This window comes from Podarcis pityusensis (genome assembly GCF_964106645.2).
Source record: "Podarcis pityusensis genome assembly, chromosome: 3".
Classification (NCBI taxonomy): Eukaryota; Metazoa; Chordata; class Lepidosauria; order Squamata; family Lacertidae; genus Podarcis; species Podarcis pityusensis.
This window is the reverse complement of record NC_138026.1, coordinates 95,566,156-95,583,849: the sequence shown is the minus strand read 5'-3', so window position 1 is coordinate 95,583,849 and position 17,694 is coordinate 95,566,156. Positions and strand designations below refer to the sequence as shown.

At 40.9% G+C, this 17,694-nt stretch overlaps 1 protein-coding gene across 15 annotated transcripts in view; it reads right to left on the bottom strand.

Annotated features, from left to right (window-relative positions):
- The window catches only part of ESRRG (estrogen related receptor gamma), a 483,548-nt gene that overhangs the window by 258,928 nt on the left and 206,926 nt on the right, over positions 1–17,694 (bottom strand). For 2 of the 15 annotated variants that reach the window (XM_081000567.1, XM_081000563.1), the window contains exon 5: positions 15,891–15,919. The exons of the other annotated variants lie outside the window; for them this stretch is intronic. The gene's annotated coding sequence lies outside the window, so the exon portion shown is untranslated. The remainder of the gene's footprint in view (positions 1–15,890; positions 15,920–17,694) is intronic. 15 annotated transcript variants of the gene reach the window in all.

Sequence of the window (17,694 nt, the reverse complement as noted above, 5' to 3'; positions counted from 1 at the left end):
TGGTTCTTCCCGCCATTCCTCTGTGTCCAACCTAGGAGCCAACTCCTAAGTGTTGTGGGGGCTTTGGCCCCCACAATAAAATATTTGAGGGGGCTAGGCCCCCATAAAGTTGATGGACACTGTCATTCAAAGGGTGTGTGTGCACTGTGTCATGTGATCGATGGGGCGGGGCTTACCTGGGCTCCTACAATATTTTATTCAAGCTGGCACCTCTGATGTCGAACCAGTCCATGACACTAGCTACATACATTGCCTGAATGTTAGAAAAATATGTACTGGTATGGGTTCATACTGCATTCAAGAACGTGGTTTGTTTTTTTTTGGTTTTTTTAAGTGACTCTTTTCTATCATTCACTGGCAGCTATGCTAGCAATTCAGAAAGCCCTTAAGATGGCCTACATCAGAGATGGGGAGCTTGTAATCCAGCAACATCTGGAGGGCCACAATTCTCATTATCCCTGATGATTAGTCATGCTTGCTGGAGCTGATGGGAATCTATTTCAGTCCAAGGGCTAGATTGGTACCCACATTCTAATGATGGCTAGGCCAAAAGTTAGTACAGCAAAACAAAGAAAAACTTTAAAGCTGCCCCCAAATTTTAAAAATGTCTGTACTTCTATTTCCCTGCCACCCCATTCTCACAAACATACATGCACCATGCATTCTCTCCCTTTCTCTCCCCCACACGCATGCGTGCATGCAGTCATCCACTCACACATCTGCTCTCACATGCCACGTAGGGGCAAAGTATATTTCTAGGCAAACAAGAAAGAAAAATAACAGAGCATGTCACTGTCAGGAGTTCAGAAATGGGGGGCAAGTGAGGGTGAGTTCTGTATCTGGGGAGTGCTTGGCCCCCTTGCCCCCCCCACCCTTCGGTGCCACCCGTGGCAGACATACACACAACAAGCACTTCTTTCCACTCCAGGGCTAGATAAATTTCTCTGCCTGCTCTTTAAAGATCTTCTCTATAAAGCACACATTTTCTTTACAGAAGCTCTCCAAACAGACTGAGAGATCTTTCTCGGCACAAAGTTCCACATCACCACATTGAAAGATAAAGCCCCTGTTTGCCCCTTAAAAGTAAAAGGCAGCAATTGCACCTATCCCCATCCCAGCTCAGGAGTGAGGGGTTGTGGGGAAATACTGCCTTTTACTGTCAAGGAGTAGTCAGAGAGCTTATCTTCAATCTAAAGAAAGAGATAAGAGATCACTCTGCTAATTCTCAAAGAGAATTTAACTCCAATCTTAGCGCTGTGGAGTTTAGGTCAGATATAAAAGATCCCTTTAAGTGTCCCATGCCTGGTGTCATATTACATAGGATACTTAATGGGATCGCTTTTCACATCACATCAGGTGATTGGCAAGAGGTCGTGGCCGGCTGGCTCTAAATGGCACCACAGGCCAAACAGAGGGGACTGGTCGGCCCAATTATCCAGAGGTTTCCCGTTGTTTACTTTTATTTATATTTATAGACTGCCCTTCATCCAAAGATCACAGGGCAGTTTACAGTCCCTGCACATCAAAAGCTAGTACATTACAGAAAATGCTAGCCTAGAATTATTCCAATTGGAGGGTCCCCCCCCCCCGGCAAAAGAGCTCAAAATTATATGGGTCACCATCTGAAGTCTGAGGTGAGGTGTGCATTGGACTGGAGCCTTTAGCTTTTTAATACTTTGTATCTTCACCTGCTAACTTAATGGGTTGTAAGAGGACATGGCAAACTGGTAGCGACCATTGTAGGTGTATCCAACTGACACGGGATCATGAACGTGCAGGTCCTCTGGGACCTGGAAGAGAACAGAACCAGGCAGAACAGGGCAAGGTGCACTTATGCATGCTCTGTTGATGCACGCAGGGGCCAGGAATGGAATAATTAAATATACAAATAAGTATATAATGAAAATACGCACTTGTGTTTTAACTATCCTTATGAAGCTACTTTAAAAGACATGTTTTCCTAGCCCAGCTTATCAAATTAATGATGTTCTGATCAAACCCAAAACAAATATTTGTTGTCATTTTACATCTCTCTACTTCTTTCTTTCTCTCTTTCTTTCTTTCTTGGTATTTGATGCTATCCCCAAGCCATCTATTGCGAGAAAAAGAACAAAGTAATAAACAGCCTTGTTTGCAGAGAACACCATGAAAAATCCTTTATTTGGGCTTTTAAGCAAACTTGAAATGTTAAAGCAAAAACAAGTGCTAAACCCAGAGCTATGGTACGGTAAGCCCTGTCTAACAAGGTGTTGAGCACCAAAGCCCAAGGGAGCGTTGGTGTTCTCACTGTGAAGATTAGACAAGAGCACTCACGCAGGACACAGAGGGAATATGATGGGACAAGAAGTGAGCAATCCCAGCAGACACTCTGTTGAAATGTCAGTCAGGCACACTGCCTCCACCACCTTTCACAGAGCTAAACATCTCTTTATGTCAGAACAAATTGGGCGATCCTCAAATCTTTTTTCTTTTCCCTAACTTCAATGTGATGAGTGCAGAGAATGAGAACAGGAGAGACGGTGGGAGGGAGGGAGGGAGTGTGAAGAGACAGTTCAGTTCAGTTCACATGAAAGCACTGTGACACACTAAAAGACTGAATACTGATATTGGCAACTCTTACAATCTTATCAGAGTAGTCGTAGCAGCAGCAGCAGAGGTTTACTGCAACTTCATCAGATTATTTCTTCCTTTTCTAGATGTTCAGGAGACTTCTTCAGAAATACGTTCATCCCACAAAAATGTCAATATATCATTTTAATTATTTGCGTATTAACTTCTCACACCCCTACCTGCTCCTAAGACTTTTCCGTAATAACTTAGAATATAACCTTTGAACGGTAAAGGACCCAGTTTGACTCTCTTCAACTAAGACCCTGTCTCTCATGTCTCCCATTTGTAATAGGAGAACAATAATATTAAAAGATGTGTTACAAGGATTTCTAATGTAAGGTGAAGTGTCATGAACACTGAAATATTATATAAAAGATAGGCATTATTATCTATCAAAATGTATTGGTTGGATCCAGACTAGAATTGTATTTATGGAATATGTGAGTCTGGAATAGGCAGATCTTGGGTTGCCCAGCTGGCGTAAGTCTTTCAACCATGGTGAGTCAAGGCTTTTAAGCTCTCTGCCTTGCTTACCAGGCTGTGTGAGGATCTTGCAAGAGAAGAAAAAAAAAACCTGTTCAAAAGAACCTTTTAAGCTTTCCACTTCTCTGTATTTAATTTGTTCAATTTCAACTGGCCGCCAATCCACAATGAACAGTTGAAATCATTGAAGTTAAATGCACATAAAAAGGTAAAGGTAAAGGTACCCCTGACCATTAGGTCCAGTCACGGATGACTCTGGGGTTGTGGCACTCATCTCGCTCTATAGGCCGAGGGAGCCGGCATTTGTCTGCAGACAGCTTCCGGGTCATGTGGCCAGCATGACTAAGCCGCTTCTGGCGAACCAGAGCAGCGCACGGAAATGCCATTTACCTTCCTGCGGGAGCGGTACCTATTTATCTACTTGCAGTTTGACACGCTTTCAAACTGCTAGGTTGGCAGGAACAGGGACCGAGCAACGGGAGCTCACCCAGTCACGGGGATTCGAACCGCCGACCCTCTGATCGGCAAGCCCTAGGCTCTGTGGTTTAGACCACAGCACCACCCTAAATGCACATAAGATATGACTTACCCGTAATTCCATTTTGACATTATTATGCTACACATATGCATATATAATAGAAGTCTACCAAAGAACTAGGAGAAACCTTCTTTTCCCTAAACCATACAACAGGAAAAAGTTTCTTTTAATCATTTTTTAATATCAAATACTGTCTCTTCCAATTATTCTGAAACTACATAGAAAGAGTGAGAAAACACTTGTGAACGCCAGGAGAAATAAGGAAAAATGAACAGCGAGGAAGGAACTTGGATGGAATAGAAGAAAAGGGCAGCTTCAGAAGGCATCACATGAAATGAGGTTGGGGGCTGCATGTGGGCCACAGGTTGCCCATCTGTGTTGCAGAAAATGATTAATTCCTAATGTTTAATTATAAAACACTTTAAAATGAACCAGGACCAGTAAACGTTTTAAAAAAAAAAAAGCTGATGATTTGCATTTTAATGTGCAAGTAAGAAAGTGTAACCTACCTGTATAGCTCATCTAGTCAGTGGCCATCAACACTAACAAAAACAATAACATATAATAAACTCTGCAACGTTTATGGTATTCCTAAAAGGAAGACAGCCTTTTTAAGCAAACGAAATGCCATTGATTTTTGCAGGTGTTTAACAAAGATAAGCTGAAAGGAGGACTTCTATTCTAAATTTGATGGTGGCAAAAATGAATTTGAATATGTTCAAAAACAAGTCTTCTAAAATGGCAGTAAAAGAAAAAATGACAAAGATGTAAATAACATTTCTCATATTATTGTGAGATATGGAATAAAAATGTTCAAAATTCAAAGAGTCGTGCTGCAGCAAAACAGCATTTCATTTAAATATCATATTATTTGGGAACCATCAAAACAGATGTGCTGCTTATTTATTTGTTTGTTATTAAGCAGGAAAGTATTTTAAGCCTCTCCAGGTGTAGCTGCAATACAAAATATAGCCACCTAGAAGGAGAACATAGGATTTTTTGCTCTCTTTTTTTTATTAAGAGCAACACCTCCTCCATGTAAAAAAAGAACTCTAGTGAAAATGAGCCATTGCCCATTTAATTTCTTAGGATGATTTAACAGATATAGGGGTGTTCTGCCGTCTGGGGAAGAATTGGTGAAACTTTGGGGGAAGGAGAGTAAGTCTTCATGATGATGAAACTACTTCCCTTATGTCTGTACTTCAAGACCATGAACGGCAGACAAAACAGTTGGCTAAGGGGAGTTCAGAACCCACCATAACTCCTTTACAGTGAAAGAAAGAAATAGGTGGCAAAAAAGGCTACAATTGAGGAAAATTCCCTCATAGGATTGGATTAAGGAAATGAAGAGACAGCCCAATCTACTGTTACTTTTCAATTGACTTATAGTTCCAAATCCCAGCCTGGTTTGAAGTAATATAAACATTTATTATTATTTTTACTGCTATTTTGTGCAAATATGATATATCATAAAACTTGTATTTTTTTAAAAAATAATGTTTTTAAAGATGCATGTGCACAGGTAAACAAATAACTGTATGCATGTCCACAATGAACCTGATTTCCAGGCTAGGCATGATGCACACATTGTTGTTGATTGCTCTTTTGTGCAAATCTGGTTTAAGGAAAAACTTGTATTAGATTAAAAAAAACCAAGTCTGTGTGCACAACTAAACAAGTACCCATGCACATGCCCACAACTGATCTCAGGTTGACAAGTACTAATTTAGGAACAGGATAAATACATCCCATCAAGCACTCGCTAGTATGGATGGGAAACATTTAGATTTTGGAAATGTAAAACTGAAAGTGCTCATGAGTTGGGCTGGGCGATATCTGGTTTTCAACATCGTGATATATCATTAGCTAAATATCATGATACATATCACATGGACAGTGATACTAAAAGGAAAGGGAGTTCATGATGGCTGGGAGTTTGTTAAGAGGGAGATAGTAAAAGCACAACGTCAGGCAATACCAATGAGACGGAAACATGGAAGATGCCTAAAGAAGCCAGGGTGGCTATCTAAAGAACTTTTAACTGAGTTAAGATTAAAAAAGGATGTCTACAAAAAATGGAAAAGGGGGCAAACCACCAAAGAGGAATTCAAACAAATAGCCAGCGCATGTAGACACAAAGTCAGAAAAGCTAAAGCACAGAATGAACTCAGGCTTGCTAGAGAGGTTAAAAGCAACAAAAAAGGCTTTTATGGGTATGTTCGTAGCAAAAGGAAGAACAAAGAAACAGTGGGGTCACTCAGAGGAGAAGATGGTGAAATGCAAACAGGGGACACAGAAAGGGCTGAACTCCTCAATGCCTTCTTTGCCTCAGTCTTCTCCGATAAAGAAAACAATGCCCGACCTGAAGAATTTGGAGCAAATGATTCAGCAGAGGAAACACAGCCCAGAATAACTAAGGAGATAGTACAAGAATACTTGGCTAGTTTAGATGTATTCAAGTCTCCAGGGCCAGATGAACTGCATCCAAGAGTATTAAAAGAACTGGCAGATGTGATCTCAGAACCACTGGCAGTCATCTTTGAAAATTCCTGGAGAACAGGCGAAGTCCCGGCAGACTGGAGGAGGGCAAATGTTGTCCCTATTTTCAAAAAGGGGAAAAGAGAGGACCCAAATAATTACCGCCCAGTCAGTCTGACATCAATACCAGGGAAGATTCTGGAGCAGATCATTAAGCAAACAGTCTGTGAGCACCTAGAAAGGAATGCTGTGATCACCAATAGTCAGCATGGATTTCTGAAAAATAAGTCATGTCAGACTAACCTGATCTCGTTTTTTGACAGAATTACAAGCCTGGTAGATGAAGGGAACGCAGTGGATGTAGCCTACCTTGATTTCAGCAAGGCATTTGACAAGGTGCCCCATGGTATTCTTGTAAAGAAGCTGGTAAAATGCGGTCTTGACTATGCTACCACTCAGTGGATTTGTAACTGGCTGACTGACCGAACCCAAAGGGTGCTCATCAATGGTTCCTCTTCATCCTGGAGAAGAGTGACTAGTGGGGTGCCACAGGGTTCTGTCTTGGGCCCGGTCTTATTCAACATCTTTATCAACGACTTGGATGATGGACTCAAGGGCAGCCTGATCAAATTTGCAGATGACACCAAACTGGGAGGGGTGGCTAACACCCCAGAGGACAGGATCACACTTCAAAACGACCTTGACAGATTAGAGAACTGGGCCAAAACAAACAAGATGAATTTTAACAGGGAGAAATGTAAAGTATTGCACTTGGGGGAAAAAAATGAGAGGCACAAATACAAGATGGGTGACACCTGGCTTGAGAGCAGTACATGTGAAAAGGATCTAGGAGTCTTGGTTGACCACAAACTTGACATGAGCCAACAGTGTGACGCGGCAGCTAAAAAAGCCAATGCAATTCTGGGCTGCATCAATAGGAGTATAGCATCTAGATCAAGGGAAGTAATAGTGCCACTGTATTCTGCTCTGGTCAGACCTCACCTGGAGTACTGTGTCCAGTTCTGGGCACCACAGTTCAAGAAGGACACTGACAAACTGGAACGTGTCCAGAGGAGGGCAACCAAAATGGTCAAAGGCCTGGAAACGATGCCTTATGAGGAACGGCTAAGGGAGCTGGGCATGTTTAGCCTGGAGAAGAGGAGGTTAAGGGGTGATATGATAGCCATGTTCAAATATATAAAAGGATGTCACATAGAGGAGGGAGAAAGGTTGTTTTCTGCTGCTCCAGAGAAGCGGACACGGAGCAATGGATCCAAACTACAAGAAAGAAGATTCCACCTAAACATTAGGAAGAACTTCCTGACAGTAAGAGCTGTTCGACAGTGGAATTTGCTGCCAAGGAGTGTGGTGGAGTCTCCTTCTTTGGAGGTCTTTAAGCAGAGGCTTGACAACCATATGTCAGGAGTGCTCTGATGGTGTTTCCTGCTTGGCAGGGGGTTGGACTCGATGGCCCTTGTGGTCTCTTCCAACTCTATGATTCTATGATTCTATGATCACAATACATATCTGCAGCGGCAGAGGGCTTCGGCGTGCCTCCCCATGGCGGAGGAGGGTGTGCCACACTTGCCCACAGCAGCCAAGGGCCTTGACCAGGCTCCCTGCAGCGGTGGAGGGCCTTGAAATGTAATGAAGCAGTAGATTTAATAAAAATAACTTCCATGTTATTTTCAACTAATTTATGAGTAGTTTAAGTGATTTACTCGTCAAGTTGCATAAGTGTAAATGAAATAAGTATAAATAAAACACAGGTAAAATTAGTAAAACCTCTGAAAAGGAATTATTGATTAACAAAGTTGTGTATTGACCCATCTAAGCCTGTTTTGGTCACTTCACTACCTTGATTCCTTGCAATATGCCACCTCCGTGGGGACGCAGACTGCTGCATTGTGCATCAGTCCCTTTTGCCCTAGGGCACTTTAAATCCGGACCTTGCACCTCCAAGTCTGCCAGACTTTCATCACAGTTCAATTTCAATTAAGCCACTCACTATTTACAGCAATGTAACGGAAAGTAGATTTTGGCTCATTATCACTATAAATCTGAAGTAATATACTAGTGTCTCAAGACATTACTTCATTTTCATAACTAGGAGAAGATTTCATTTCTGTGGATTTGTGTTAAAAGCAATTTGGAAACTTTGCAACAATGATATTACTTACCATAAAACTGAAAGCAATGAAAGTATCATGAGGAGCAGCTATTGCGTAATCTTCATATCTAATTCTTCCATCTTAATTACTGTGGGAATTTAAGTGTGCTATGTTCTTAAGTACTCTAAAGAATTAGCTCATTTAAGAAGAAAAATATCATTATTTTGAAATAACCTTTTCTCTTTCCGCTCTCCATTTCGTTCTTAAATTGTAATGTGTCTGTGTGTCAGGGAGGGGGTATATCCAAATCTTTATAATTAGAACCAGAGAACAGGGGCAAGTCTGGGAGTTCACTGTGGCGTAAACCAACTATGATTCTTTTCTATTATTAGGACATGGGTAAAAAGCTAGTTCCTTGGGTTATTGCAAATGCAGCTTAAAAAATGAGTGGCCAGCATAGCATCGGAGGAGCGAATTGCAACACAATTCTATGCATTACTCAGAAGTAAGTCATGTTTAGTTCAATGTAGATTGCACCCAAGTGACACAAGATTTCAACCATCTACAATACCTACAATCAGGACTGGTCCTACCCATTAGGCAGAGTGAGGCAGCTGCCTTTGGCAGTGGCTTGTAGAGGTCAGAGAAGTGGTGAGATGTTGGAAGGACAGAGCTGCAGAGTTGACCACAAGCCCTGGCCTAAAGCCTCAAAGATTAGCCTGCTACTACCAGTCTTGGAGTAAAATTCAGCTACCCATCTAGACAGCTTCTGTGTGTGCCCTTTCCTGGGTTCACCCTGCCAACAATGTACAATTCCAACAGCAGCGATTGTGTGGAAGAATTTTATAGAGGAAAACAAAACAACTTTGCCATTAATATACTTGATTTTCCTGAGATAGCATAACTGTCAGGAGCTCGTCCTACACTCGAGTAGGACCCTGGCAGAGACACATGCCTGACTGGCATGTTCTCTCCCTCCTGGTCTATCGTTCAGGAGCTTCAAAAGCTTTCTTCAGCCCGAACATCACAGCGACCGATGCCAACAGACACCCGCACACTAAGGGATCCACAGAGTGTTCGCAGTTTGCGTAACAGACCTCAGCAAGTCAGCATTTTGGCTAATCTACTTTATTTACATATAAACACACATGGAACACTGCAACATGGCTCCCTCTCTCTCTAGCATCGGACAGCAAAGAGAAAGAACAAAGGACAGTAGTCCCACTTGACAGAACACAGTAACACAAACATCCTGTCTCCGTCACTTCCCACTCTGTGGAGTCAAAACATACACCGTCATGTGATAGACAACAATCCCATGACTGCAATCACGGACTGCAGGAATTCTAACAATAACTATACTGATGACTGAAAATAAGCCATTAAAAACTGAACATTTAAAATATTCTTACCACTGCATTTTCCCTCCCCCCTTGCCAGTGCATTGTGAGGTTTTAAACATGCCATTCATGGATGAGCATCAAGAATTGTGGTCATTTAACACACCCTATAAACATAGACTCGATAACAAGTATTGATCTTATGTTCCTGGAAGAGTGGCTCCTGGCCTCAGCTGTGAGTGGTTACGCCTCTTGATGTTCATAAACTCAAGCATCAAGCCACTGAGTAATCATTACAGAAAGACTGAGAGTGGGATTTCTGCAAAATACAGTGCCAACTCCTATTATATTATTGCTGTGATTGTGGGTGGGGGAGAGATATTAGACAAGAGTAGAGTAGTCTACGTCTATGAAAGGTACTCGGTTCAAACCCCCTTTCAGTTCATGAGGGTCTATTACAAGCGTGGGGTTGTTGTAAGAATAAAACACAATGAAATGGCCAAGTAATTACATGAGAAATTGCTACAGGAATGGTAAAAAAGTAATGTTTTTTCTCTTATACTATGGGCCCATGCTCCACATCACAAACTGCTTACAAAAGTCCTCTCCATTTTAAAAGTGGTTTGCTCCAGTTGAGAACCACAGGCAAGAAGCCCCCTTAGCCACGAGGAACTAATTGCTCTCTTTCTTGGATGCTCATGGATCTGCGTTCAGAGCTTCCTGAAGTTGGCTTTTCCAAATGGCATTAGAAAATACTCTCCTGTTTTCATTATAGGACCCTTTTGAGAATTGAAAACATATTATCACACCATTTTCTATTTCCCACATGCTTTCCCTGTAAAACGTTGTTTCTTCCTTTAGTCGTTTCACAGACCTTAACAGTGCAACAAAATTCATTTGTTTCTGAATTACTGTTATTTGTCTCAATGCTAGTGACAGAGCAAATATTTGGCTCAGTTGGTGTAATTCAGCAAAATAGCTAGATTTGATTGGGTGAATTAAGGAATGACTACTGTGGTGCAATCTGATATCCTAACATTTGTTTCAGTCAATCAGCATAGGTATTTGTTTTCTTCTTCACTCATGTTCCCTACCAGATCCCTCTCATGTCAAGAAATATCCTATGGCATGCTACCATAGCTTTCAGTGCCCTGATTAGTAAGAAGGGACAGGAGGCCCTGTATAATTGTTGTGGCATTGGTGGGCTTTGTATTCTTAAGCTATTTAGAGCAGAGCAACTTCAGTTATAGCATGTTTTATGGGTCCGCATCAGCAATGCTTCAACCCCCTACAACGAACTGCCAAAGCTTCATAAAAGGGCTCTACAGGTATAGCAGTCTTACATACCACCTAAAGAATACCAAGTAAATCTCCACCAAAAGAGAACATATCCGCTTTAAATCCTTGACAGCTGGGGAAAATACCATACTCTTTTGCCAGACCAGCCACACAGCTGATGTATTGGGCATATGGAGCACTGCTCTGACTCACATAATATCCATAAATATTAATTTGAAATTCCTGGAAATGAAACAGGGACAAATTACTTTCTTGTTTCAGAGTGCATAAAAATACATATATTAGTGAAAATTGCTTTGCAAAAATGTGTATATAGGGCAAAATTGCATAAAATAATGTGTATATTAAGAGAAATTCACACAAAAATGCTGATAATTTTTCATAAAAGAAATCCCAGATGGATGTGGAAACGTGAAGATCTGAACTTAAGATTGGAAAAAATGAGAAACTTAGAGAAACTGATATTGAGAGATTTGCACATCCCTTTCTGAAACAAAGGATAGAGCACTGGACTTCAAGAAGGTTTCAGCCTCAGGCCACCCACATCCACTTAGGATTCCATGCTCTGCCTCATAGCATCAAAACTCATTCATCAGTGGGGGTATGACTTGTCTGTTCCACAGTATTGTTATGAGGGGGAAAGAAGAAAAAGAATGTAAAGCACTTTACAGATTACACTGATAAAATGACTTATCATAGCCATTGTTTTCATCATACAAAAAAGAATGCGATGATGCTTGCCCTGAACTAAAGTTTCAGCAACTTTTGTCACCAGCTTGAAAAAATGCTGAATCAATCTTCTAATTAGGAAGCTTTGTCCTAATGTTTTATTGATTTTAACTTCCAATAATTTAGTGTGGTACTATAAGTTCCCAAGTCTTTGATGACACAGCCTAAAATGCCACTGATTTTTATGCTGCGTGCACCCACTATTCATTCTTATCCAGTCTGTGATCCTATGTGCAAATCTTATTTTACATTCCAAGAGTAGCATTTTTGGTGTTTAAAAAAGCGTTTCTCTAGCATATCTGTATCAGAGTATCAATTAGCACAAATTAAGTACACATGATACACTTCAGTTTGCTTGCTTCAATGAAAATTGCTCTTCACATAGCTTTAGATACTCTTTGGGTTAGCATTAGAATAAACGTTTTGGTCTCTCGGATTAAAAAGCAGACTATTCTTTTAGTGAATAAGTAAACAACATTTCAACTGAATGCCACTGATTATCAAACAAAACAGTGAAATGGATCCAGAAATATGTATATGCTACACATCCAGAAGGGACGCGGGTGGCGCTGTGGGTTAAACCACAAAGCCTAGGACTTGCCGATCAGAAGGTCGGAGGTTCGAATCCCCGCGACGGGGTGAGCTCCCGTTGCTCGGTCCCTGCTCCTGCCAACCTAGCACTTCGAAAGCACGTCAAAGTGCAAGTAGATAAATAGGTACCACTCCGGCGGGAAGGTAAACGGCGTTTCCGTGCGCTGCTCTGGTTTGCCAGAAGCGGCTTAGTCATGCTGGCCACATGACCTGGAAGCTGTACACCGGCTCCCTCGGCCAATAAAGCGAGATGAGCACAGCAACCCCAGAGTCGGCCACGACTGGACCTAATGGTCAGGGGTCCTTTTACCTTTACACATCCAGAGCCAGGTGCACCAACTCTAGGGGGCCAAGGTGTCTTCAACTCTCTCAATATTTCCTGGAAGAGGGCTGGGCCCCTGGCGCACATCACGCATGTGGGACATCACACACGCGTGTTGTGTGTCACAACTTCAGTGGCCGGCTCCTTCAGAGCACTCAGCCTCCTCCAGATGATGAGCCATCACACACATAGCGTGCACCGAGCCCTCTCACTCTTTGGGGCAACCTGACGCCAATTTATGACTTTCACATTCAGACAGCAGCTCCCCAAACTGAACTCCGTAACAGCAGAAAAAGAGCCTGCTGGATCAGGCCATTGGCCCATCTACTCCAATATCCTTCTCTCACAGTGGCCAACCAGGTGCCTATGAGAAGCACACAAGCAGAACTTGAGTGCAACAGCGCTCTTCCCTCCAGAAACTGGTAATCATAAGAATTCCTACTGCTTCTGATAACCTCTGATAGTCTCCATAAATTTGTCAAAATGATCTTTTAAAAGCCTCTCATAGAAGCAAATTCTATAGCTTAATGAGAGAGGGAGAAAAATGTTTTTCTGTCCACTTTTCTTTTAACTCCACCATATAGCATGATACCTGCTGTTAAAGAAATGGCCTAAATATGCGTACACGAATATTTAAGATGGGGATGGCACCTTTCAATGGATCTGTTTTTATGGTTATGGATCAACTTAATAACAGCAGTTCACTACTTCCTAACTATAGCCCTTAAGTGTTTGAATCATTCAGGAAAGCAACAAAGTACACTAAATATACAGTATTATTCAGCAATGCCCTTCCCCATAGCTGACAAACTATAAATGCTTACATCAGGGGTGGGTAAGCTTTGGCCCTTCAGATGTTGTTGGATGACAACTCCCATCATCCTTGATCATTGGTCATGCTGGCTGGATGTCATGGGATCTGGAATCCGGCAACATCTGGAGGGCCAAAGGAAAGGTTCCTAGAAATTCTCCTCCTTTTAGGTGCATGTTTCATTGCTTAATGATGAACACACATACCACAGCAACTGGTAATGAATTAGTTCTCTTAATTGCCCCAGAGTCAGTTTTCATTCCCACAGGTGTGAGGTGGGGGTGGGAAGACTTTAATCATTAATTGCTCTCATTTATCTTTTCATTTTTTAGTAGCAAATTAGCAAAAAATAAAAAATAAGAAGAAATCAAGTTGCTAATTAAAGCCACACCACACACCCACACCCATATCAACACCCATAGGAATAGAAACTGACATTGGGGCAATTAATTGGCTATCCAAAAAGCACCATATAGGTTATTCATTAGTTATTCACCACCCACACCAATAAAGGAGGCTGAATCTTCTAACAGGAGTGCTTAATTATTTAAAGGCAAAGGAACCCTTAAAAGTCTTAACAGCACTTTGACTATCCACACTAGAAAGGCTGGTGCTACAACCGCATACAAGAAGAAAAATCAACACCAATGAGGTGGGGGGGGGAGGGAGGGCAACACAGAAAACAGTGAAATGCAATGGGCTGATAATCACAATGTCTGGATCTTTAAAAATGGAGTGCACAAAGGATAGCAATTCCAGCGAAATCAGCAAGTGTGGAAGCAACCTTTGATTTGCCCAGAAACCATTGAGAGAGTTACTGACAGTGCTTTTCATATATAGCTTTTCCATCTATAACAGGAATCAATGACAGCGCTCTTCCGCGGCTCAGAAGCTCATATCCACCAGAAGCTGTGCTTCCAGAATTTTGAGTCCAGTTCTGTGGGAATCCTTCCCAGCTGAGACAAGACGGGCCCAGTTGAACATCCAGCATTTAGTGAATATCTTTTTTATTTAAGAAAGCATTTTCAGTATTTCCCCTCTGATTTTACGGTTAATTTTAATTGATTTTATCTTTAGTGTGTCTTTAGTCATTTTATTGTAACCTTAGAGACTATGGTGTTAAGCGGTATGTAAATAGTTGGAATAAATAAATAGGTTCTCAACCACCTCCCCATATCAAAAGCATGTTTCAAATGTCTCTGTCCTGTTTTCCAATGAATCAATATCAAAAGGGTAATACAGGCTTGCAATATCAAAATCTAGATCCCCTCCCATCCCCTCCCCTCCTCAGATTACTGTGTTAGTTTGTTGCAGCAAAAAAACAACAACAAAGGTCTTGTAGAATCTAAGAGAGTAACAAATTATTTATGGCACAAGCTTTTTTGAACTAGAAGCATATGATAAAGCAGATTATATGACACAAAAACTTATGCCACATAATAAACCATCTTCCGCAGAAACTGCTGCTTGCCTTCTATCACTGTGCCATTGAGAGCGTGCTCACTTATGGCTTATGTGTGTGTTACAGAATCTGTACTACCCAGGACAGGATGGGGTTGTGCAGGGTTGTTAAGGCAGCAGAGAGCATTGTTGGCTGCCCACTCTCCACCTTAGAGCAGATTTATGCCACAAGGTGCCATGGGAAGGCACTGGACATAGTAAAAGATCCATCGCACCCTGGTCACTGTCTCTTCGAGCTCTTGCCGTCGGGACGGAGATACAGGACGATGAAGACAAGAACGAGCCGTCTTAAGAACAGCTTCTTCTCCAGAGCGATCTCGGCCCTGAATGGGAAGCCCGGACTTTGAAAGTCATCTAATCTCCCTTGCTGTATTATACTGTATTGATTAATTAGAGTTTTTATGGAGTCAAGTAATTTCGTTGTCCCCGAAGGGGGCAATGACAATAAAGATATTATTATTATTATTATTATTATTATTATTATTATTATTATTAAATACGTTCTTCTTTAAAGGTGCTACAAGAGCCTTTGTCGATTCCCTTGATATTTTATCCTAAAATTGGGAGTGGTAGAAAATCTGTGTTTCTCCCATACCACGTTTGAGTTTAAAACTGGCTTTTAAGGGGGGGCAAGGGATAGGGAAATACCCATAAAAAGCTGTGTGTCCCACCAGCTTAGATTGAAGGAGAAACAACACAACTGGGTGAGCTGCTTGGCTTAAATCCTGCATCTTAAAAAAGACATTTCAAACTAGATAACTAAATCATCCTGAAAGTATCCAAAAGATGATGTAACAACGTTCTGAAAAATTAATTAAAGACACATTGCTGTCAGCTCCAGGAAAATAATAAAAGTTGGGAGATTAAGAGGCAAGCATATCTTTCTGAATTGTAAAATAGGTTTATGGGTCTTCTAATAACAATTTTTACTCAAACCTTACATAAATAGGCTTATATGATACAAATATTACGTGGGCTATGTGGAAACTACAACGTCCATAATCATGTTTAGGGATTACTTGACAGAACAGAGACATTTCATTTCTATTGGACCTAGGGATTACAGAAAAGAAACATCTAATATTCCATTTTTTAATTTCATGCATTTTTTATTTACCTTTAATGATGCTGTATATATTCATCATCCTGAAATATTAAAACAGTATGAAAAAAGTAATAAATTGGTGGAAAATTTAGGAAATGGGAATGCAACAGCACGCAAATCATACACTATCAAGTGCTTGATACACATTTAAAATTACTGCCTAGTACGGCAAAGCCAAATTCCTGGCAGATTTCTGAAGCGCAAAGTCACAATAAGAAGATCAGCAGAACAGCCTGAAATAATAGAATATTCATCCCCCTAATCCATATGCAATTCTTTAGGGCTTTTTTTTAACAATGCATATGAGGTCTGACTGTATTCAGGATTTAAATAAGTTGTCTCTCTTCCTCTCTCCATCCCTCCCCCTTACCCTTCTCTCTCCTCTCACACACAATCGCACTCGATTTTTGTAAAAAAATAAAATAAAAATGTATATACAGTTATCATTTCTGCTCTGCTGCACTCACAATGACAAGGTTAGCACATCTTCTCACACCTCAGATAAAAAATAGCTTTTTAAAACAACAAAAGTGTTAAAAGAAATGTATTTATTCATACAAAATTTTAAAAGACTTATTTTATTTTAGTTTTTGGAAAGGAGATATTACACTTCCTTATTTTCCCAAATTATTGGGAAGCCTATGCAATGTGCAATGTTTTAAATTTTACATTCACCTTTTTTTGCAAATAAATTGGAAGGGAAATGTATTTGGTATTAGATCTTTAAGATCATGCATATCTTTCCAGATACATGTGATTTTCGATGTATTTTTTAGAGAAGGGATAGTGACCTACTGAGGAATGGCTGAGAAAACTCAGATGCATATGCTAATAATGCTAACACAGCAAATGCCAGTGTGGATGTAAACACAGCAAAGAAAGTGATATTTAGTGTGGCATAAAAAATACAGTTGCTATGGACCTGAAATGAGGAATGACAGAGAGGCCCTCATACTAGTCTTCCTCATTCAATTTTCAAAAGATTCATACTGCACTGTCTAATTCTCAAAATGAATTAAAATCTATCAGTGTTTAGTGGTTGCTGCAGTCAACTAGAAGTGCATTCAGTACCAGGGAACTAATGGCCTGCTCAGCTCACATAAATTCAGTGAACATTTAGGAAACTTGTTCGTTATCCTGGAATCTACTGGTAACAAAAAGCCCAAAAGAAAAGTTAGAAACTGTTTGGAACAGTGTGTGTGGACTTTTACAACTCACAAACAGGTAGTGGCAATGATCAAATCATTCTTTGCCATTGGGTGAGGCCTCAGCAGTTGCTGAAAACATTTTAGAGCAGGAATGGAGAACTTGTAGTTCTCCAGAAGTTGTTGGACTACAATTTACATAATCCCTGACCACTGGCTACATTTGCTGGATCTGATTGGAATGTTAATCCAACAGCATCTGGAGGGCTGCAGGTTCCCCATCCTTGTTTTAGAGGGTGAAGCTCTTGCACAGGGCATGCCAGTTCCCAGCTCCATCTTCCATCTACATAGCAACAGACACAGAAGGGGGAAAACCAACTGCAGGTTGCAGCCCTTCCCAAAAGCCAAAGTTAAAAGGGAGGAAATGTCATAAGGCTGAAGAGTTTAGGATACAGATCTGAATTGATATCTAATATTTTGCCGTTAAAACAGGCAAAGCAGAAACTTGAATCGGTTCCCCATCTCAAAGATTGCTGTGACAAATGTAAAGTGCTTTGCACAAAGAAATAATACTTTTTCAAGAAAACATAAAGTCATCAAATATTGGGCTAAAGGGACGTTTCTTGCTACCGCAGTTCATACTAGAGTGTCTCTTGGTCTATGGACAGGAA